General features: G+C 44.7%; 1 protein-coding gene and 1 long non-coding RNA gene across 2 annotated transcripts in view; both read left to right on the top strand.

Annotated features, from left to right (window-relative positions):
- The window catches only part of LOC144818575 (ovochymase-2-like), a 482,736-nt gene that overhangs the window by 124,419 nt on the left and 333,538 nt on the right, over window positions 1-24,779 (top strand). The gene's annotated exons all lie outside the window — the stretch shown is intronic.
- Window positions 4,380-5,280, top strand: LOC144818576 (uncharacterized). The gene is made up of 4 exons (XR_013607138.1): window positions 4,380-4,493; window positions 4,580-4,635; window positions 4,750-4,788; window positions 4,881-5,280. It is a non-coding gene; the product is annotated as an uncharacterized LOC144818576 (long non-coding RNA).

Here is a 24,779-nt window from a genome sequence, read left to right as displayed (position 1 = left end):
ACTTAGGTGTGACTGAATCGGCCATCACTGGTAGGATGGGAGGGAGGAGCTGGGTTCAGCACCACTTACACGTGCATAGGCTGTGTCCTGTCCCCACATACAGGGCTGCATACCTCTGTAGTTGTATCGAGGCAGGGCCAGGAAGGTAGGACATCTGTACTTCCAAGAGCTTAATCTATCAGCGTTTTCCGACTTCAAAGGCATAATTGGGTATAAACACAGGACCTCAGACACCAACTCTTCAGTACACAGTTGGACCTGTTGCTACTTTGCCAGGAAGAGGGACTGCTGTGTTGCAGAAAGGAATGCCACTTTGCTGGACTGCTGTTCTGACGGGCTACAGCCCTGCTGTGCTGACCTGCTGCCTTCTGTTCTCTGGCCTGGATGATTAGAACTGGACCTGCATCTCTTGCACCCAGAATCCAGAGTGACTCCAAAGTCTAGTTGGCTGGCCTCCTGATCTGAAGCCTCAGGGACACAACAGGCTTACAACAAACTTGCACCTACATGTGGACTGTCAAATGGTGCCATCCCCATTCTAGACCCTTGGAAGTGGCCTTAGGGTGCTGAGCCAGCCTCTGTGGATCTAGCGGATCCAATGCTTCGCCTCTGCTGCAAGGCACCAACCTCCACATCTCTGCTGCTGAAAGGATTGGACCCATCGCAAAGACATGCATATCCCCATCAGAACTGCTGCTGCGTGACGCATCCCCAGTGCAGGCCATCACACCCCTTGTCAACGATAGCCTCAACAACGATGCCTGATTCCGCATCGCAACATCACAGCTCTTCGGAACCGATACATTGCCTCGACTGCACGCCCCTTCCTTGACACCAAACTTCACATTACAAGCCCCATTGACAGGATCCTCAGCAGCAACGTAGACCCTCGCATCGCAGCTTTGCTGCATCTTGGAACTATACATCGCTTTGGCTGCACGAAACATCGTCGACATGGATCCTCGTAATGCTTAGTAAGTCAGGATTTAAGGTACTCTGTTCAGCAGGCCTAGCTGGCTCCCTGTAGCCAGTCCACGCTCCATTGTGGTTGGACTGAACTTGTGACTTTGTCTCCGGCCGGCGCGACCAGATATCACAGTGGCATTTTTTTCTTTAGGGCACTATTTTTGCTAAAATCTTTACAATTGCAAATCTTAGGTTCCTATGATTGGTTTTGTTTTAATATGGTCATGTATTCTTGTTTTGTAATTACTCTAATTTTCCAAACTTGGTGTGGTATCCTTTTTGTGTGCTGTTTTCACTTTATTACTGTTTGAAGTATTGCACAAATACTTTACACATTGCCCCTAGGTTAAGCCTGGCTGCTCTGTGCCAAGCTACCAGAGGGTTGGGCACAAGTTAATTTAGGGTTGGCTTGTGCCTCACCCTGACGAGAATTGTGGTTGCTGCTTGACCAGGGCTCACCCCCAGTCAACCAACAACCCAATGTCGTACAACAGCCATCTCCCTTATCTTTAGACTTAAAGATGCCTAATTGTACTGGAAGGATCTGCTCCTATTCATTCCAAGGCCTTCCCTGACTTTCTGAGTCCAAAGCCAGCAGGAGGAATAACCAGTTTCTGACCTGATACAGGCGAGAATACCTCATTAAACAAAAGAACTAGAGCCCCTCCAGGTGGCAGGAGTGCGCTATTTTGGATTTAGGGATAGATGGGACGTTTTACGGGAAAGCGAAAAGGATTGTTAGAAATGGGATTTCTGGTTGGCTAGGGCATGCGCCAAAACCAGGCAGAAACCACCACTCTAGTCAGGGCAAGGGAGGTACACGCTGAAGATAACCCCAGCTCACCTCCTTGGTAGCTTGGCACGAGAAGTCAGGCTTATCACAGAGGCAATATGTAAAGCATTTGTGCAATACAAACACACACAATAGCAACACACTAGGCACACTACAAAAGAGACTCCACACAAGGTTATATCAAAAATAGCCTTTGTATTATCCAAAACACATTAGAATCATAATCACACATATACACTGTGCCAACTGGTACCAGGTAATAATTTACAGGGGATTATATACATGACAGGGCCAATAAGGCCACTGTCAGAACCTTTAAAAAGCACTAGTAGCAAATATAAAACAACCAGTAACTACTGTCAAAATACTGTACTCAGCAATGTCACTAGCAACATAAACGCATTATGTCTGAATCACATTAGGTATAACCACATTATGCATAAATCACATTTAGGAGTGCCCCGTAGTAACACTCCCCAGGTGCATACATCACCTTCAGCATAAATACATTATGCATTACTTTAGGGCCTTGCACCCTGCCAGTACACACAGGCACTCGAAATGGCCCCAGGCCAACTGCCCTTCCTGAGGGCCCAAATGCCCTCTGACCCAAATGTCAGGGCTCTTAGCTGCCACAGCAGTGGTGTGCAGACCCAACCAGCAAGCACCAGAAATCAGAGCGAGGGTGTGATTTACCCAGGTCTCTCCAGAGACCAGAAACAATGCCGCATCACAGGGCAGCTGCTCGCTCTTGTGCGGTGCTGCTGTGAAATACGCACTGGCACCACTGTGCATTTGGAGCCCCACTCCGGGACAAAAAAAAAATCAAAGTGCCTCCTTGCTGCAGCTGCCCGCGCTCTCGCGGTGCAGCTGGGGAGGCAAAGCACTGGCATTAACAGTGCCTCCGGGAGCCCTGTTCACTGGGCTCCTCCTGGTGCCATTCACTCTGCACCAACAATGCGCAATTGGAGCCCCCCTCACAGGGGCTCTTCTTGACTCCCTTGGTCTGTGCAGAACAAGAACAGGCAACACAATGCCCAGTATGAGCCCCACTCACCGGGGCTCTTTGTGGACTCCGTTCCCTTCCTGGCAGTAGCGTCCTCGGCTGGGGAGCGAAGAGCGAGGTCTCCGTCGGACCAGCACTCATTGCGGCTCCTACCCCAACCAAGCAACTTTGCCTGTCTTCCGGCCTCAGGGGCGGCTTCCTCTTCTGGCAGCAGGATTCAGGCATGACACACGCCCTTGAATGCGGGGTTGGCTCCCGCCCAACAGCATGCCCAGTTCCGAGCTGGAACATACACGAGCGAAGCCTCCATTGACCCGGCTCCCTTCCGGCTCCACCCACAGTCAGGAGGCGCATGTCTGACTTCCTTGTTCGCCGATCTCGGCGAAATCTCTGCCAATTTCTGCAGGCTCAGGGACAAAATAGAAAAGTAATGCCCACCATGCTTCTGGTACCCTGGCACAGTGCTCGCCCTGCGCCCACAAGCAAGAGCCCATGCCTAGGGCTCTAGGGCCAGAAAAACGAAGCGCTTACCACACGCTTGATGCAGGCTGCCCTCCTAAGGTCTGGAGGGGCAGAGCTGGGCCCAGACAGGCCAGCCAACAGGGCCCTCCAGCAGAGGGGCAGTCCCTTGTGGCGGTTCCTCCTGGAGCCCGTCAAGTACATCCAAGCAACCTGAAAAGCACACTTTCATGGGGTCACAGCCCAATATTTATACAGCATTTCTCTTTGTCTACCCTGGCACAGGGCTTGGGGGAACTAGCCTCAACTGGTTCTGGGAGGTGTTGAAGCACTCTGTTTACCAGGATGGCTTAAACAAAATGTGAGAAATGTATACACTGAGGTAATACCTAGAGATAGTTGTCTAAGAATTTAGGTGTATCATCTGGCCAAGGAAGCCTGTTCAGAAATAAAGATAGGGATCCACTCCATCCATTGGCATACCATTGGCAGCATAGAGAAATAGCCTGCAAACCCTCGTGGCGATAAGCGCCACACCCAGTGACATAATCCAAAGTGAAGCACCTCAATCCATTTGGGCACCAAAACTGTCCTTTGGAGGAACTCGATCTACATAATCCATAGTAGATCATAAAATCTTGTTTAGACATACATCCCGCAAAAAACGACAGGAGCAACAAGGATGCGACTCACATATTGCTACAATAACATCAAGCGTGAGTCCCTGCTACTTGGTGGAGAAGCTAGCACAGTAAGAAGCATTGTTCGCAGTTGAAAGGGACGATAACGTTTTGAAATTCCACCCGAGAGACCTACAATAATAGGAATCATGTCTCAAGTACAACAGTGTTCTACAAAGTTTACTTCATTAACCTTTCAAATATTGATTATACAAGACTTGCAATGTAACATCTACGATTATCACAATAAATGAAAGGACAAACTACAAATCGCAGCGAGCCATACCGTGGTACGCGATTGGAGCTTCAAGTACGTGTAACAGCGTCTTGCCGCCTGACGAGAACGCGAAAGTAGAGACGTGGTCTCGCATTGTAGGAGGGTGCAGAGAATGAGAAAGGTAACATCCCGGATTCATCATCAATTTTAAGACTACACGAACGATACTTGGCTCGAGCATAGAATAACGGTCTAACGTGATACTCTGTGTCGATTACAGGCATTCCCTTCTAAAAATCAGCGCAAGGAGGAAGCTGGAACTCGCTTTGAAAAAAACAGAAAAAGAAAACGAGCGGTTGGCTCCCGCCTTAAGTAAGTTAGAGACCTAAATACTGCGAGTATGATTTGCATTAAGAACACAACAGACCTCAGTTAACATCAAGTTTTGTCGACTACAGGTCCTTTTAGGATAATAAGTACTTTGAAAAAGACGGGCACCTCATGGAGTCATGATGTAAGTTCTTGAGCTTGTTCAAGTCGGGTTGCTTAATGTGAATAGTGGTGTTTGTTCAATACGATTTGAAGAGGTGATATATTGGAGTTTTTATCTTGTGTTTTCTTCATATAGTTTCCAATTTTGAAGTCCATTGATTAGAGCAGCTTGAAGGTAAGCTTGTTTTATAATTAGCCACAAAGTAAAAAGAGGTTCATGTGGGCAACTGAAGTTTACACAAGACCATATATCATTTTGTTTTACAGCTACGTGGTCCTGATGGGAACTCTACAATAATCATGAGTTTGAAACGCGTAGACCATTTTGTTTTCCAGCTATAGGAACTTAAAACGAAGTGCAATTGTGTTGAATTTATTGATTCATGTGTTGTTATATCATTTTCAATGGCTGTTCTTACAAATAACAACTGAAAAGTTTTTTGAAATTGAGACTTGGAGTGTGTGAGTATGTTGTGTGGTGAATGAAAGAAAAGAGAGTGTGAAGAGAGTATGAGAAAGAGAGAATGTTAAAGGTGATGATAATGTTTTATGAAATATGTTTTTGTTACGAGGTTAATGTTAACAATGTGATGGTATTGTAAAAAATGTTTAATTTTGATATGTGAGAAAACTAATAAAAGAAAAAAAGATTTATTTTGGACAGAAATAGAAGTCTAAGTCACATGTTGGATTTTCAATGTGTTTCCCCATGAATGAGGGTAGAAGTAAACTAGCAGTATTGGCAGTTGTTTAGTTGTGTAACTTCTAAAAGTGGCATATCTGAAATAGTGATCATAAATCTGCACACACCATTACGCAGCATTTATTATCACTACTTAAAACATACCAGACTTGACCACGCTGCTCCTTTCATATCAGAAATTATCACTGAAACACTTATCAGGGAATATCCAATGCATTCCTATGAGAGGGCAGGCTCACAGCAGTGAGAAACCAAAATGGCTGTTTGTCACTACCAGGACATGTCACACACTTAAGGTACATGTCCTATCTTTTACCTACAATGCACCCTGCCCATAGGGCTAGCTAGGGCCTACCTTAGGGGTGCCTGACATGCAGTAAAAGGGGGGTCACCGAAGTGGCACACACTTTAGGTGCCACGTCACAGCGGCATTAACACTGCGCGCACAGGCCCTGCAATGGTTTGGAAGGCTACTTTGGTGGGTGGCGCAATCAGCACTGCAAGCCCGCAGGAAGCATTTAATTTAATGGCCCTGGGTATCTGAGATACCACGTTACAAGGGACTGACAGGTAAGTTAAATATGCCAAACAAGTGGAGACCAATCTTACCATGTTTACCACAGAGAGCACACACACTTTACACTGGACAGCGGTGCTAAAGTGCCCAGGTCCTAAAACCACCCAACCATGTCAGAAAAAAGGCTAGGAGAAAGGCAAAAAGTTCAGGGAGGACCCTGCAAAAAGGGCCAAGACCAACAAGGATGTACTAAAAAATGAGGTGGGCACAATGGAAGAAAGTAGACAGGTATGAGTATAGGAAATATTCCAATAGCTGACTAGTGCACAGTATTAGACAGGAATCTCACCATCACATCCTCAGAATACACCTTGACCTGGGAAGAAAATATCTAAAGGAAGATGACCCTGCTGGAAGAAAACTACTGAAGGTTCCTGACTCCTTTTTGTCTGCTCCTATGACACAGAAAGCAGAAGATCTCCTGACTCTAAGGGGGCCCTGCTGATCACAATGATCTGGACTCTGAAGGAGCCACGGCTGGAGATACACCTGCCGCCTAGATTCCTGCCCTGAGGACTTGTTGGCTGCAGAAATGATCAGAAAAATATTTTCCTGGAAATGGGGAAAAGTGGGACGTAGTCATGTTGTTAACTTTTGGAAGGCTGGGTCAAGTTTATGGTGCTTCCTCAGGGAGTTTTCACCCTTGGCTGACATGAATACCAGGTTTGTCCTGCTCCGAGCTTTTCCCTTTTAGCTTCCATCACTAATGGAGGAAAAGTGACTAAATCCAAAAATAAAACATTGGACTGGAGTGAGGTGAATAATCTATCCCAGTATCAAAGCGACCTTGAAGACTATGCAATCCAGTTATGATCTTCTCAAAGCTTTGGCACCAAAACCAACAGCTTCTGCAGGAGTTTGATGACAACATACTTGACTTAGAGGGTCCCTCACTGACTTCATCCTAGCACCACCTATAAAGTGGCTAAGCTCCAAGGTAACATTTTTAACAGAGCAACCCTTTCAGTGTATTTGACTTCTAGTGTGTCAACCTGAAATCATGCTGTGGTCCCGGTCAGCCACAAACTGGTATTACTCCTTCAATTTCGATTTCTCGAGGTGCTTCTTACCTTTGAATCTAAAGAACTTATATTTCAACTTTCTCGTATCTGATTTTATTCATGTTGGTGTCCTTTTGATTATCAAATTTGTCTCTGGGTTTCTACATTGGTTCAAAAATGTTATTGTGCTGTTTCTGACTTTAGAATTGTTAGTGCTGCTTGAACTTAAAACACATTTCTCTGGGGAATTGCCGGCTGCTTGTATCATTGCAGAGTTTCACTGAGACGTGCTTTGAGCTCTAATCAGGATGTGTTTAATAACTTAGTAAGGTTTTCCTCTTCCCATATCAATATCCACTTTCTTACGACATTTGACACGCGAAACTCCGCGGTTTTAGAATTACAGGCATATGCCGACAGCGAGATGCATTTGTTCTACAAACTGAATCACAAAAATGTAAATAAGACATATCCCTTGTGCCATCATAATAACCTACAAGGTTTATAGCAATATATATGCTTTTGACCTACATTCTGAGTCGCAATTTACTTGACAACATAAAATACTCACAACATGGACATGAGGACAATGAACGATACTATGACACTCTCCACATATATCATCCTGTGATACCTCTGTTGCACTACAATGATGTCAATTCTAAATTAGCAAGTCTCATTTTAATATGTGCCCACTCACTGTGTCATTTATTCACATATTTCACATTATGACCATATACTAACAAAATAAAAACGAGACTCGGTATGTCAAAACTTTCAAAGCTAATGAGAAAATATATGGAATGCTGTAAGACTTCTGTGTTGCTGCTGCTTGTGGGTTTCCAGCTGAGCCTGGAGGGCCAGCCCAGCAGTTTTCCATGACCTCAGTTGCAGTGGGGAGAGACTGGGGTACTGCATGTGGGGCTGGGAGGATGCATTTTAGCAAATCCTGTGCCTTCTATTGTGGCCAGGACAGGAGGCCCTAGCAGTACTAGCAGGACTATCTGAATTTTCCAATGGAAACTCCCATTGCACTGTAGTGCTGCCAGATCTCAGTCAACTCTGCCTCAGGTCACCTATAAAGCTGAGGCCCACTTCCCTATGAAATTATGGTTTCCCTCATCTCGATTCTCAAGCATTCGGGGAATAACTGGAGAAAAGAACGAGCAGCATGATGGAGGTAGATTGACTAGTGATCCATTAAGGGCTCAGGAATGGCCTACTCCCTGTTCCAGTATGTTACATTCTGTTTGTCATGGAAGGCAGTGACCTTTGCCCATACTGTGATGACCTCTGCCTAGTTATGGGGTTCTCAAACTGCATACCGAAGGTGGAGCGATGCTGTACAGAGGTGGGATAAATCGGTATGATAGTAAGAGAAAAGGGAAAGTAGCCCTTGTGTTGTATGAAAGTTTAAATAAAACGAATTGTAATCTATTTATAAGTTAACGTAGGTGTTTATGAAGATGTGTGTATTTAATACTATTTTATTATTTTTATTAGTGCAATACATGATGTTTAGTGAATGATGTTTGTATGCATGCATCTTTCATAGAGACTTGCCAGTTTTTATGTGACACCATGGTAGTGCAACAGTGGTTTCTCACGATGGTATGTGTGGATGATGTCATAGTTCACATTTCTCATTCATTCAAAACCACCCAGCCAATGTGATGCAGCAACCAAAATGGCAACTTAGGTGAAATATTAGGTCACTGGTTGGTCACACACTTGCTGACACTGACCTCTGTTCTGCGTTTCACCCTGGTGCCTTGATGGGGCTATAGTTAAGGGATAAGGTCTACATGTAGATCTCATTGTATGGTGATGCTGTACAAAATGCTACAATAACCATGCACACAATGGGCCTGATTATGATGTTGGTCGGAGTTGCATCCGACCGACATCTCTGCGGTTTCAGAACTGACCGACATCGTGTCGGTGGTCGGAAACCACAATTAAGATGCAACCGCACATGGTGCGGTCGGAAATTCCCATTTCCCTATGGGAGCTTGTGCAGCGCTCGGAAACTGGCCACAGCACAAGCTCCCATATAGAAATGGGAGTTACTGTAAATCCCGGTGCCTGCCACACAGTGCAGGTATTCACAGGGGGGTACCTTAGGTGCTGCCCCCCAGACCACAACCGTAGGTCGCAGAGGGAAGGGGGCCCTGCTAGGGGCCCCCAAAGTTGCTTTCCGATAGGCCTTCCATGTCGGAAAGCCGTACATGGAAAGCCTGTCGGAAACCGAAATCATTATCCTGATAGCAGGAACGCTGTCCGTAAGGGATTATGTGGCAGTTCTGATTGGTTGACAGGCTCCTTGAGCCCATTGGAAGCCAGTCGGATTGACCGGCCGATTTGGACTTCGACCACCGTCATTGTAATTCGGCGGTCCGACTTTAATCCAAAGATGGGGATCGAGAAGCCTCCAACGAGCAGTCGGAGGCTTACCAACCGACATCCTAATCAGGCCCACTGTCTTTTGAGTACTGGATCACCCACTCTTGTATGAACCAAGAAAAGGCAGAATACACATCAGTGAAGTGCCCCTGGCATCTCGGACAGTTTGGATGCTGATGAAGTGCCAGCAGAGTTTGTTGCAGAAAGGGTGCTTGCTGCGGCGGAGTGCTCAAGTGCCATGTGTTTGCAATCATGGCCTTCAACATCCAATTGAAGTGAGGACATAAAGTTCCCTATGACTGTGGTCTATGACTAAACTGGTGCATTCGACTGATGATGTATCTCAGTATGCATCTCAAGCAGCATGATTAACTTCCTTATGAGATGCCCACTGTATCCCCTGACACTCTGAAAAAATCCAGGGACTTTTTTACAACAAAATGATGTAGCAAGCGCCACAAACCGTTGTACTGTGCCAAGCTGTGTCATTTTAAAAGCACAGGGATGCAGAATGCAGCACGCATAGAAAGAGGAAAAAACGAGGAGAAATAAAAGTATTTTTCCTCATTGCACCCACTTGTAGAATTCTGACACATTCCCAGGGTTTATGTAATGTTGTAAAGCTGGGAATGTAGCAGAATCCATGGGTGCTGCGTGGGAACACCCACAGCAACGCCCATGGCATGCCCCTTTCACGCAAAGTGATGCATGAAAAGGGGCCATATTTACATGGCAAAGAAAAGTTATGCTGGGTGACTTAACACGGCCTTGTAAATATGGGGCAGCAAACTGCACCCCCGGTGCGTCAAAAAAAGTGACAATCCCAATGAGTAGGACATGGAGTACAGCAAGTATTTTGACATGTGCAGGGATGGCCTAGGAACAGTTTTTAAGAGAATTGAGCTCCTGCTTTCAGGCAAGCATCATATTTGTGTTCCTGAAAATGAGAGCAAGGCAACGAAGTTAGACATGGACATGTTAAAAAACTGAGGATCTGTGTCTTGCTTTCTTATATAGGCAGGTTGTGCTAGATTGAGGGAGGTTGTAAAGACTTTCACATATTTATTGGAGTGGTGCAGTCCTACTGTTCACCCCCTTGCAATAGCAGGTGTGTTGAATGTGAACGAAGCCTTGCTGCATTATGTGTTTGCTATTATTTACTACCACTTTTAGATGCTTTTAATGTTGTATTGAAACTTGTTAAAAAAAGACTAATATACATATAAAAAGTTACGTTTATTTCCATATTGTCCATATGTGGCGTTAGTATTATTCCCTTCCTCCTTGAGTGAAGCCCATGTTTTTACATGACTTGTTCCGAAGCTTGGCTAGAGTAGATTTGAGCTTGTTTTGTTAGAAGTACGATTAGAATAGATAGAGGTTTACCTTTGCTGAATAGTAAATGTCTTACTCTGTTATTAATGTCCTATAGTATTTGCATGTCCCCCATGAATACCTTCTTGTATTTCAATTAAGTCCACCCATTTAGTTGTTGATACTGCCTATCTCCCTACCACCCCTTGTCCCTACCACGTTTACTCTAAAAACAGAGACCTCTACATGCAGATTTCTCTTCACTTGTGATGGAGACATCTGCACATTAGAGAAAAAGCAGGCTTAGGTAAAGATGTCCAGCTGGAGGTTTGTGAGTAGCATTTGTAACTACTTAAAGTAGTAATACTGGAGTGCTATTTTATGTAGTCAAAAATGCTTTCGTGATTAATCACACAATTTTAGCAAGCACTGGCAAAGCCCCTAGCTTGTCTTATAACTAAAAGAGAAAAGTACCTCGATGGTTCCATCCATGCAGTCACTCACCCATCCATTTATGCACTCAATCACTCATCATCCTTGCACTTAGTCATTCATTCTTGTGTCCTTGCATCTTTTCAACTTATTGATTTATTCTTGCAGTCACTCGCTTGTTCATTTTTAAAACCACACACATGGGCCAATCAATGAAGAGGCAGATTTAGTGTTCAGACAGGTTTATTGCTTCTGCTGCTAGTTTGAGAGAGGTGTTGGAGTATGTCCAGAATTGTGTGACTGCTAGATTGGGACCTGTGTAAGATTGCTTCCTGCAGTATATGACTGCCAGTCTGTGATAGGGAAAGAAAGTTCAGTTGATGGTGTGAGACAGCTACTCTGTGAGGAGTGTTACAATGCTAGTAGTAGTGTGTTACTGCTAGCCCGTTGGTTGTGAGTCCTGTTGGTAGTGCGTGATTGTTAGTAAGTGTGGAGTATGAGAGTGCTTCTATTAACGCGTGACTGCTAGTCTGATGGGTGTCGGATTGCTGTGGTGCTTAGAGTGCTTTACTTTTCCACCAGAAGGCCTTTAACGGTTTTCCTTGTGTTTTTATTGAGGCCAGGGCTGAATACCGCTTGTGTACTTGAAGCAAGGCTGCAGCAAACATTCTTAAGAATCCTCTTCCTCCACTTGTGAGCTTTGACTGTTGCTTTCCCTAATAGATTTCTCAAAGATTCTGTAATGCATTATTGATCAAGGCTGTCAATTGATTTACTTTTGAGAACCATTGCCCAATGACCACCAGCAGGTTCCATCCTCCAACCTCCCCATACAGATTACTCATTACCAAATCATGTGCAAAACCTGTTGAGTTTACTGTCATCAGCAAGCATCAGTATTACCAGTGATCCTTATCCCCTCACCTAGGAATTCAGAGGGCCCTCCAGCTACCATACAAACACATATGTGCAGTGCACATGTGCAGCAAAGTGTCTTTCAAACACAAAAAGAATGTGTAGATCCAGTGAACTTGAAGGAAGTACAGGATTACCTTACTGTGCGTGTTACGAATAGCATGCATTCATGCATGCACAACAGATTATCATATTCACCCACTTGATAAGGAAGCATAGTGCCGGATAGACCACATTCACCGTTATCATAATATTCATGTGGATGACATAGAATCGGAAGATGCGCTGGAATTTCTCAATTCTATAAGCCAAGCACATCTTAAGCAATGGGTTACACTCCGCACTCATCAAGGTAGAGATATCTTGGATCTAGTCTGTTTTATTAAGCCTCTGTTGATGTAGGACCCCTTTCCAGAGGTTTGGTTGGATCACTTTCAAATTAAATTCTCCTGGGAAATTCTTAGCAGTCCTATCCAGGCTATCAAGACCAACAGTTCACAGGAGGGGGGGGGGCTCTCAATAAGATTGACTCCCTGGAATTTAAAAAGTTGCTTGCTGTGTCTATCCCCGTGCTCTCGGGGGAAATCGAGGAGGCAGTGGGCAGTTGTAATAGTTGGTTCAATAACGCAGTTGAACAACTGCCCCCCCCCCCGCTTCACTTGAGAGGAGGTAGGAAATCCCCCTCCAAGCCCTTGTTCTCCAGTCATCTTAAACTGGAAAGACAAAAGTGTAAGAAACTAGGGAGTAAGTGGAGGCATAATTACAGCTTACAGGTTACAGAGATTTATAAAAGTGCTCAAAAGTAGTACCATGCCTCCATTTGCAAAGCTAAAAGCCTGTATTATGAGGAGTGTATTTCCTGCTCAGGCAACAAAGCCAAAGAAATATTTTCAATTGTCAAGGGTTTTATCTCCCCTAAAGCTGAGAGTCAGGCCAAAATGGCCTCGCAGGAACGGTGCAATACACTGGTGGGTTACTTTACTGACAAGGTAGGATCCATTCAAGCTAACCTCAGTGACGCTGACAGCCAGAGGTCTGTCGGTGACTTCTCTAACGTCTTCGCTGCAGCTGGAATGCCCCCGCGGTGCTGGAAAATCCGATGTGTGCGCGGTTTGTACAGCCCCCGGCCATCTTCTGCACACGCCCACCGTGATGTCGGTTGGCGGGGCCGCCCAATGCATCGAAACGGCTAATATAAGGGGCTCTGCTCCTCAGCACAAACTAATGATCTTTGAAGCCATCTCCTTACAAGATTCTCTTGCAGCACTAAAAACACTAAAATCTGACTCATCTAATGATCCTTGTCCGACTAAACTACTTGCAGCTGCAGCTGAGAGCCTCAATTTTTTTTTTTTTTTACGGAATTTTATATAGCGCAAACTTGACCCGAATCGGGTATCAGAGCATTTTACATAGCACCAGTTGCATTACATTAGGACACATTTGTTTTTTTGTTAGGTACGGGGAGATTAAGGGGCATGTGTATCAAGTCCTTTTCCTGTTCGCAAACGGGCCGATTCTCAGAATCGTCCCATTTGCAAACAGGAAAAGGCCTTTTGGGATGTAGCATCCCAAAAGTGTATCGCAAATTAGAGAATCGCAACATTTGCGATTCTCTATTTTGCTATTACATGTAAGGAATTGTAAATTGCGATTCCTTAAATTAAATGTATGAAGCACCTAAATTGTGTGAATTTGGCATAAGAAATTGCAAATTACCACCAACTGATGGTAATTTGAGAATTCTTTGAAAAAAGCACTTTTTTGCTTTTTTTAAAGTGCCATGTGCCACACATACACGCCCTTAGGGCATGTATGTGCGCCACATACACACACATACATATTTCAGGGGTGCAACAGGGTGTCCTTTGGACACCCTTGAAATTGCTTTCTCAATTTGCGACTCTCAAATTGCGAATCGCAAATTGAGAATGTCTTCCCATTCATTCCTATGGGCCTCCAAGCCCATAGGAATGAGTGGGAAGGTATTCCTTAATTGCAATTCACAATTTGCCAATCGCAATTAGGGAATACCAAGAAATCGCAAAATATTTGTGAATTATTTATTACATCCCGTTTTGCGATTCTCAAATAGTGATTCTCTAAAAATCGCTATTTGAGAATCGCAATGACGGAATTTGATACATATGCCCCTAAGTGATTTGCCCAGAATCACAGGAAGTTCAGCGTCATTGCCGAGACTTGAACCCAGTTCCCCAGATTCGAGGTCCACCGCCCAAGCCGTTAGGCCAACTCCTCTGCCTTCAATCTTGTAGTTAATACGCTACTCAATCTATCATTATCCTCGACCAGGGTTCCCTCAGCCTGGAAGCAGGCCATACATTTTCCCTTGCTTAAGAAACCTGCTCTGGACCCTTCACTGCCCTCCAATTGCTGCCCCATCTTGCTTCTCCCAGCAGTAGCTAAAATCCTTGAAAACCAGGTCAACACTCAATTGTCGGGTTTTGTTGAGATATTTGAACTTCTCCATTGGGCCCAATCAGGCTTAGGAGCTATGCACAACATGGAACAGCGCTGACTGAAATATCTGAAGCTATTCGGGGGACCCTAAATGCAGGAGGCAGGGCAGCCCTGGTCCTGCTGGACCTTTCAGCGGCGATCAATATAGTCCCCCATGACCAGTTACTGACCCGTCTTCGGGATCTTGGTGTAGACGGATCAGCCTGAAATTGGCTTAAATCATCCCTGGCGGAGAGAACCCATTGAATCTGGATCCCGCCTTTACCTGCATCCCCCCAGAAACTGGACACAGGGTCCCGAGGGCTCGGTCTTGAGCCCTCTGTTGTTCAACATCTACGTGTCTCCCCTTATTTAGCTAGTGGAAGATCTTGGAGCAAAGTCATTTCGTATGCAGATGATACACAGCTGCTTTATTCGTGGAACAAAGACAGTGAGGCTAACAGTGTACATGTTAAGGTCTGCTTCTCTGCAATTTTCCACTGGCTGGCGGAGGCCCAATTAAAATGCAATGAGGACAAGACAGAGGTTCTTCTCTTCAGGAATTTTCCTCCACTGGTCTGGTGCTCCTTTTGCCCAGATGAGTTCCTCATGCCATCACCCCACGGCAGTCCTGTAAAAAACCTGGGGATATGGTTTGATGAAAAACGTTGTTTTGGTCCTCAGATCAAAAGGCTGTCGGGCATATGTTTCGGTGTCCTGAAATCTCTCAAATTGTTTTTACCACTGCTCGCCATTAATGCCAGGAAAACTGTCATCCAAGCTCTGATTATGTCCAGTATCGATTATGCCAACACTCTTTATGTTGGTCTTCCTGGCTATCTGCTCAACTAACTTCAGGTGATCCAGAACACAGCGGCCAGATTACACCTTAACCCCTTCGACGCTCATGACGAGCTGGGCTCGTCATGCAGTAGCCTCCTGCTACGCTCATGACGAGCCCAGCTCGTCATGTAAAGTGCATCTGCTGATTTTCCAGCACAGGGGAAAAATCCCCATAGCGTTCAAGGTGTTAACCTCCACGAGGCCGAATGTCAGGCCACATCACTGTGATCCGCACTGGCTGCCGATGGTAGAGAGGGAGAAGTTTAAATCCCTGGTAATGGCGCACTCCTCCTTATATGACCATGGCCCAGCCTATCTAAATTCTAGATTTAGTTTCTACTCGTGACCAGGCAGCTTCATTCCTCTAACAAGCTAATGGCATTTGTGCCCAGGGTCCTCAAACAGAGGGCCAGCGGCACCTCCCTGTCACAACTTTGGGCTGTGCTCTGGAACCAACTTCTGGTGGAGCTTCGAGCTGTCCGTGCTCTGAGTGTATTTGGAAGAGGCTGAAGACATTTCTTTTTAGATAGGTTCTCTTGAGCTGTTCATTATACCTGCAAGGCACGTGCTGGGACACTCCTTGGAGTAGCTGTGCGTGATACAAGTGCTAATAATAATATTAATTATCATGTTTACTCACTTAATAAGGAAGCATAGTGCAGTAGAGACCACATTCACCGTTATCATCGCTCACTGAGATGGAGAATGGGGGGGTTGGCTCTAAGAGAAACCAAGCACCAGACTTGGGTCCCATACACATTGTGCCATAAGCTATTCTTTACTGTTGCGACCAAAGTAGGTTGAAATTAATCTTGGGTTGTTTGTGTTCCCCTCTCCAGGGGCCTGGCCTGAGAGTTTGGCTGGATTTTCTTTTGGAGCAGGATAAAGACTAGAGTGCCTATAGTGGTATAGAGTACTGGGGGGGACCTGGCAGGCTGTTCAAGCTGGACTGTTCCTATTGGAGCAAGATTCATTTGCATATAGCAGGTCTTTGTCCAAAGTGCCATAGTGGCAGAAAAACGATGATTTGAAGCGCACCCCAAGCGATCATCAATAGCTGAGATAACCAAAAAACGTCATACACTCACAGGCCCAACCGCGCACACAGTTAAAATTTGGCACACGGCGCAACGAGCGCTGGGATGGGAGGGAGTACTTACACTGGCCACCCCACTATGGGAGACACGCCGTCTAGACACACTAGCTCAAACCAAGGGTTTCAGACAATGGGATCTTATCGGGATTTCTAAGATAGGAGACCTATGGAATAAGGGGGAAATTGTATCATTTGCGACCCTACAGGAAAGATACGGGATGGCAGATACTGAATTATATCGCTACATCCAAATTAGGCATGCACTGCAAAGTGCAATTCCACACGGCACCACACCCGCTGAATCCTCTCCCCTTGAGGATAGACTCCTCACCGACTACCTGGGCAAAAAGGCTATCTCACAGACATATCGCAAACTGGTGAACAACCTACCGGACCCTATGGTGGTGCTGCGTAGCAAGTGGGAGGTAGAGCTAGAAGACATAGAACACTCGGACTGGATGGACGCGTTAGCGTCAGCAAGGGAGGCAGCTATCCCGTCCCGGTTGAAATTAATCCAACTTAAGGTGCTACACCGCGTATACTATTCACGGATCCTGCTACACAAACTAGGACATCCACCTGATCCACTGTGTTTACGGGGTTGTGGGCTCAACGGAACGTATTTCCATATCATATGGGACTGTCCTAGAATACAAGTATACTGGTCCCAAATACTGAATGAGATGACAGAGGTGGGTGGAGTAGAGGTCCAGCCAGATCCTGGATGCTGCCTGCTAAACATTTGGAAGCCCACAGACCTTAACCTAGCAATGCAGACCTGGGTGACACTTGGAATGGCGCTTGCGAAGCGAAATATTGCACGGAATTGGGGCTCGGGTATAGTACCTACATTGACGCAATGGGAAAATGACATGGACGCAGCAATGTTAGCGGAAAAAGCAGTTTATACTCACAGAGGCTGCCCCAGGAAGTGGTCTAGGATCTGGGGGAAATGGAACGAATCGAGAGGAAATATATGCGAGCCTCCACGGTCTGTAACTGACTCCGCACCTAGTCCATGACCTCACACAGTATGGATGTTCCTTACTCACCACTGCCTGATGGGGTGCCAGGGGGAGATGGGACTGATGCATTACAAAATCCGGTATAACTACGCGTATGTAACAAATGTTCCCCATAGTTTCAATGACCAGGTTCCTACTAATGGTACGGGCGCCCGGACACAGCACTAATGTTCACCAGTCACTGCGGGGGGAGGACTAGGGGGTGAGGCGGAAATTGAGATACCGTCTGTCAAATGCAACAATAACTACATATTGTGCGACGAACCAGAGAATTATATATTGTACATGACTGTGATTTATGGAGAACTTCATGTTATTACTATCCGTGGCTATATATTGATGTAACAATTTGTGAAAAACCTAAAAAAAAGTTTTTAAAAAAATAAATAGCTGAGATAACTGTAAGCATTCCTCCCAATACCTTGTTGTTTTCCTACTGTTGGCACGCTGAAGCCCTGAAATCTATAAGTCAATAGTGCATCCATATTTTGGGTGGATCGGGGATGGAGTTAATCTCAAATCATGAGGCAAGGTGTCCCAGAGATAAGGCTCAAATCAGCATCTAAAAATAAAATACAGTCAATAAAGAAATAACAGACCCATAAATTAATTTCTGGAACAGAATTACAGAATCTATGAAGATGTATTACTAAATTTAAAAGAAGATACAATACAGAATGTGTAATTTGCCAGTGTAGCAACAATCAAATTCAATTGCAAAACAATATTGCCATGAAGGCTCAATAATAGGCAAAATAAGAAATAAATTAAGCCTCAAATGTGCAGCAAATCTATAAGAAACTTGGCAGCACCCCTAGGGGTCAGGAAAAGTCTTCTCTCTCACCCCTAAATACAAGGGTTTACATCCAGTTTTCGCACATAGAAATTACACAGAAATGTATAGTCAGTGTGCTATGATCATTGCTTCAGTAAATCACAGTTAAAAAACATCACACAGCTCTGTCACCTTAGCACTAGCCCACTACATGAATATTGATTTGGCCTTTCTGACCTAATATCATCTGGATATGTCAGAGCAAACTATTTACATAAGTGCACCATTGTGAATAAATTCAATAACGCATGCAAGTGGAATATCAGTGAAAACAATCATAAAAGCTTTCCTAAAGCAAACTCTCTTGGAGAACAGTGTTATTCAAAAATAAAAAGTTCACATCTTGCCGCACGTAGTGTCAGGTAGAAATATAAACTAAGAATAAACATTATATATTATACCATACAATTTAGACAAATGGACAAAAGACATTGCTGAGGTCTGGTTAGCCTAAGCCAGAAATACACACTTTAACATGTTTTAGCAAGTTAGTTTCAGTTGGGATAGCTCTAGGTCAATATACACATGTCAATTCAAGTACAGAATGACATATTAATCAGTGGCAGCCGTTAAGGCTCCTGGGTAAGGGGGCGGGGAGTTTGAGGTACGGGAGAATGGCTGCGCGGGGAGGAGGTGTTGCGCGGGGAGAGTAAATAATGATTTTAAAAATGTACCTCTCCCAGGTTCCGAGTTTTCCAAGCTCCGGCTCCTGCTTTGCTGTCTCCACAGGAACAGGAAGCAGGCAGCCTCCCTCCCCTCTCCTAAGACCATCACAATGCTGCAATGGCAGCGTTGCGATTGGCTGGGACGCCGACCGCACAGGCGTCTGTGGGGACGCCATTTTCTCTATGTAGGCTCTAGGCAAATGGAGAGTGTGCTTGACTGGTTTGGTCGGCCCCAGAGAACCAACCAAACAGTCAGGGCCCGCAGCATTGGGCTAGCCACTCCTCCCCTGTTCTGTTGCAGAACTGCCCACCCACAAACAAACCCTTCTTCTGCTTTCTCACACTGCGAGAAGCAGAAACATAAAATGTTTCTGCTTCTTGCACTGCGAGAAAGCAGTGGGCCGATGCTCCTCTGCCCACATGGAGGAGCCGCCCCTGATAATAATGCACATTTTCATTTAAACACACAAGACCTCTAACACTGCATCAGACACCTAAGGTGCAACCAGTGTTCCCAGATGTGTGCCCTGCGATCACTGGGCCCCAGGAGTCCAACTGTGCCTCAACGGCAAGACCTAAGAAGGCTAAAATCAGTCTGGGGTTGCTTGTGTTCTCATCTGCATGGGTCCGTACTGGAAGTTTTGATAGACTGTTCTTATTGATTTGTATATTGAAGGTCTCTGTCTATAGTGGCATAATGGGTGAAAGGCGATTACACGCGCTAGCCTATGGAGCAACTAACTGTTCTAGACTAGGTTGCAGCAGGAGCGGCCACTCAATAGAGCTATAGCCACCTTGTAGTTGTTCACAAGGATGGACCGTTCCTTCTGATCAGGGTTCTTGACCCACTCACTGCCTTTTTTACCCACTTTTTACTCACTTCGGGGCATATTATCAAGAATGGCGGTAAAAATGATCGCTGGTTTAGCGACAGAAAACTGCCACTAAAACGACGATAATGGGCTTGATAATATGCCCTGGAGAATTCCAACAGAAGTCCATGTTCTGGTGTGAACATGGGCTTCTATTGGAATTCTCCAGGGCATATTATCAAGCCCATTATCGCCGCTTTAGCTGCAGTTTTCTGCCCATAAACCGGCGATAATTTTTAAGCCGTTCTTGATAATATGCCCCTTCATTGGTCCTGAAGAAGCGCCAGGGATCGTTCTGACCACTCAGACAGCGTGAAACATGTTGACCGAAAGTTACTGAGGCACATTATGACCCATCAGTAACACACGACCTACCGGTTTTTAACCGGGCAATGGAACCTATATATTAAACTTAATTCACCCTGGTATCCCTTAGCTAGTTTTATCATTCACTCACTCACTCACCCTTCTCTAAGTACCCTTTATCTCACACCCTCACTCATCATCCGGCAGTACCAATAAAAGATTTCCGCTAAAGCGACCCTTCGGGGGACCCGTAGGGCATTGCAGCACCGGCCCGACAAGGAGCAACACCCAAAAATGAAGCATGACATCTCTCGGAATGTGTGAGGGCATCAAGAGACGAGACTTGCGCTTCCCTCTAGTCTGTGGGGTTTAGACCTAGGCTCTTACTTTCCAGTTATTTTCCCTTTCTATTTTTTGTTGTTGACGATTGTATACAGATTTCGAACGATTACCCTTTGTTTGAATTGATAATGGGTGAAGAAAAATGATCTGATATGTGCCTCCCCAGCGATCGCGAGTGGCTGAAATTAATACATAAAAGCCTTTAATCACCTTGCCCCAGAGACAACACTCAAATCAGCCTCTGTTGTTCAGTGCAGGGGATGCCGTAGGTGGGATGGTTATTCCCAAACGTCGGCCCTGTGCACAATGTGCCTCAGGACTCAAACTTTGCCTCACTTGCAGACCAAAGTATGTTGAACCTGCTCTGGGGTAGCTTGTGTTTCCATCTAGAGGGGATCTGGCCTTGTAGTTCGGACTGGACTTGTTCTAATTGAGCAGGATTAAGACTGACAAGTTTCTTTCTAGCATGGCGTAGTGCAAAATAATGATGATTAGGAATGTGGACCGAGCAGTCCTTTGGCTGAGGTAAATTCATGCATTCCTTCCATCACCTTGTTGCTTGTCCTGGGAGAAACCCAGAAACAGTCAAAAGAACCCACATAACATGATTACCATTTGGGTGAGGAAGGGAGCACAACACAGTGGCTAAGCTGTTTCTTTACTCCAACACTCACTACCCACAAGCCCACCCCATGCAACACTAAGGGCCCGATGTAGGTAAATCAGATTTACCGACTCTTAAGTACCGAATCATACCGATTCGGTATTTAAGAGTCGGTAAATCTGAAGCAGGCAGATGTAGGTAAAAAATTACTGAATCTGTACGAGTCGGTATACCGAATCGCTATTTCCCATTGATTCCTATGGGCCTTGAAGCCCATAGGAATCAATGGGAAATACCGAATCGGTATTTACCGATTCGGTAAATACCGAATCCTGCAAGGGTGCAGGGGGTGTCACTTTGACACCCTCTAGCACCCCAAGTACAGGCATGTGTGCCATGTGGCTCACATACATTCCCTAAGGGCATGTCTGTGTGTCACATGGCACAGGTGTCCATGCAAAGATGTGCATGAACACCTGTATTCGGTATTTTACCACCCAATAGGATTGGGTGGTAAAATACCGAATTCTGAAGGCCTGTAGCACTGTAAACAGTGCTACCTACATCTGGAATTTACCGAATCGGTGAAATTACCGATTCGGTATTTTACAGAATCGGTAAATTTACTGATTCGGTAAATTTACCGATTGAGTAAAATATTGGCCCCTACATCTCATACCGACCGGTATTTGGTGACCTACATCGGGCCCAAAATCATTTCCTTTGGACAAGGTCCCTCTTCTAAAAGTAGAAAATTCAAAGCAAATGATGCCACATTGTACCGGCTCTGCTGGTGCTGGCACATGAGGCATGATGCCCTAGTGTTTTATTTTATCACTAGTGACCAGTACTGCAGCTATTGTAGCTTGCAGTGTCATGGCAGAAGGTACTGAAGGAGAAAGCATCACAGTTGGTTTCTTGAGGGGCAGTGGACATTAAGATTATTCCTCCTTGCAGTTTATGTGGAAATGTGAGATCTCTTTTTGTAGATCCCAAGGCACAGGGTTACTAGACCTTTTACTGCTGGTGTCCTGGGGCCCCCTCACTTTTGGGCCCAACCTATGCACCAAGTACATCCCTTTAGCACTGGACTCTCTGGGTACCGAGCAAACACAGTCCAAAGCGAGGCAGGTGACGTGGATTGGAAACTCAGAACCCTGCAATGTACGCCATAAGAATTAATGAATATATAGACAGTGATTTAGCTTTAAAAAATAAAAGGTACTTTAATGCAAACACACATAACTGGTATATATAAAATTACAAATGCAAACACTCAAAACAGATCTTTCCAGACACCCCTGAACTAGGGATGTGTAATGCCCCTTTCTAGGATGTTTGTAATGGAGTTCACAAAGTAAGACAACTTTTTTTGTTTTTATCATGAGCTTACACGAAGCAAAGCCATTCCTGCTGTATTTACCATGGGGGGTCAAAGTTAGCAACGTCTTCAACAGATGCACACAATGGAACTACTTTATAGGCCCAACACAAGTGTTCCCCAACAAAATTTCCATAAGGAAGATGATCAGCAAAGGGGATCAGCCAAAGTCCCTGTCTCTAGATTTTTATATTCTTTTTAGGACTAAATGAGCTCTGCTATACAGCTCAAGCTGTCTTTAACCACACCCGAAATAATTCCCCTTGTATTTTCAATTTACCATATATGAGAATCACAAGATGTGGTATTAGTATGCCTTAGCTGCACAGTGAAAACAAATGGTGATCAGCGTCAGTCCTTCGCAGGCACCTGTTACTCCTTGCAGTTGAAGCACTCCCAAATTGAAATGTATGTAAAATATTCTTATGCCCTTGTTTACCAGTTCCGTTAAATACAATTAGGTCACAGCACAATTCTCTGCCCTACATACCCCTTTTAGCCTGGATATAGTAAAACAAAAAACATGATTTCCTGCCATACTCATAACTCAGCACGGTGTCTTTCCTTTAACAAATTCCCTTGGGTGTCTCTGGATCCCACCTCTTCCACATCTTGCTGGGATAAATATAACATGGCTAATGCAACCACTGGGTTCTTTAGTAGCTGGGGAATTCAGTGTATTTCACCCTAATGTCTTTTGTAGACAGACTTCTCAAATCGTTTTATACCTACTGCATATTATTGGATCCATCATTCTGAGTTCTCATTCGCTTAGCAGAACATCCCATGCCTAGATACAATAGGTTATTCCACAATTACCCCTCAACAAATTCACATCTTTCAAACTAGTAGGGTTTCACCACCGGGGAACTTTGTATTTCTTCCACCTTTATTTTCTCTAGTAGATTCACCACCCAGGACTAGGGGTGGGTGATACATTCAGCTCCACAGGCAGAGTTCAGAGAGTTTTGCCCACTTCGTGTTGCGATTGTAATGCGAAGTTCCAGCAAAACTCTACCAACCACCGCAAGGCAGAGTTTTTTCTCGGGCGCGGCTCGCCAACATTAAGTCGGCGAGTGAGAATTAGCATACGGTAGTGAGACTTTCAGGCAGTAAAATGTCACCCGAAAGGTTTTCTCAATGCGGGCGGTTTTGGGCAGATGTGATAGTTCACAGTGAGAAAGCTGCCGCTCCAGTAGAAAATCTACTAGAGCGGCAGCAAAGTAGCAGCGCTCTCTGACGCGCCATGTCGTGCTGTTCGAGCTGATTTTGCAGCATGGAACAAGCTTCTCGCACTAAAAATCAGAGCAAGCAGCATGACGTACCCATTTCCACAAACTCGCGGAACTCCGCACAATCGCACAGATTTTTACATAGCCGCCTACCCCTACCTAAGAGCTGTATAAAGTGTTATAAACCCCGCAGAGGTGTATTTAATGTCAACATTCTGTACTTAGAACACTGGCCACTCAAATTATGCATAAGTGGAGGACAAATGTATGTGGTGAATCTGACTTATGATATGCTCCAAGAAAAGGTAAATTATGCAGCACAATATATGGTAGCATTACTTGATATTGTCTCAATTTATCACACATTCAAAAAAAGGAATGCAAATGCTGTGCAAAATGCAAAGGAAAGAAAAGTATACTCTTCCTGCAAACCCCATTGCAAGTGTTACTGAGAAACAATGATTCTGTCTTGCGTGGAAGTACAGAAATGCCAATTTATTAACATTGTCCCTTGTATTCGAAGGGTAAAGTAGTTTGAGTAAAGCACTCAGCCAAAGTAGTGCGCACTTTACATGTACTTAAAGGTAAGCCACTTTTATTCTGTGTATCACAACTATATTCTAATACTGATAATCATTTTTAGTGTTATTCTAAAACCACATTATGAGCCTTTAGAAGAACCCATTTCCTTAAGGAGACACTATTTCAATACAGTACTAACTTAATGGTATCACTGTGAGGCACTGTAATATTCTAAAGATAAAACATTAATAAATAAGTAACATGTTTAAGATTTGTACCTTGATTTGTTTTACAGATTGTGAACCGCGTCAGCAATATAACATGTAATTGTGTTAATAAAGGTGTAAAGCATACTGTTTTTCACGCTGCAGACAAATATCCCATCTTCAGTCCATCAAATGAGATATTTTTTATTGTAACAAAACAATCCCTGAGAAACAGAGATCAAGAGCCTAGCAGTTACTTATAGACCTATTCACAACACTCACTGGAGTTGGAATAGTGTATATAGTGTTAGAAAAAGAGGATTGCTCTTTTTCTTGGTGTCCCCTCACTCACCAGGGTTGCCCCACGGTGACATGCTTCATCATAGGGGCCATCCCAGTCCGCTGCAGACTGGGGCGTGCTGCGACTGACGA

Source organism: Lissotriton helveticus, chromosome 2_1 (assembly GCF_964261635.1).
Source record: "Lissotriton helveticus chromosome 2_1, aLisHel1.1, whole genome shotgun sequence".
NCBI lineage: Eukaryota > Metazoa > Chordata > Amphibia > Caudata > Salamandridae > Lissotriton > Lissotriton helveticus.
The sequence above is the reverse complement of the archived record's forward strand: the minus strand, read 5'-3'. Positions and strand labels throughout refer to the sequence as shown.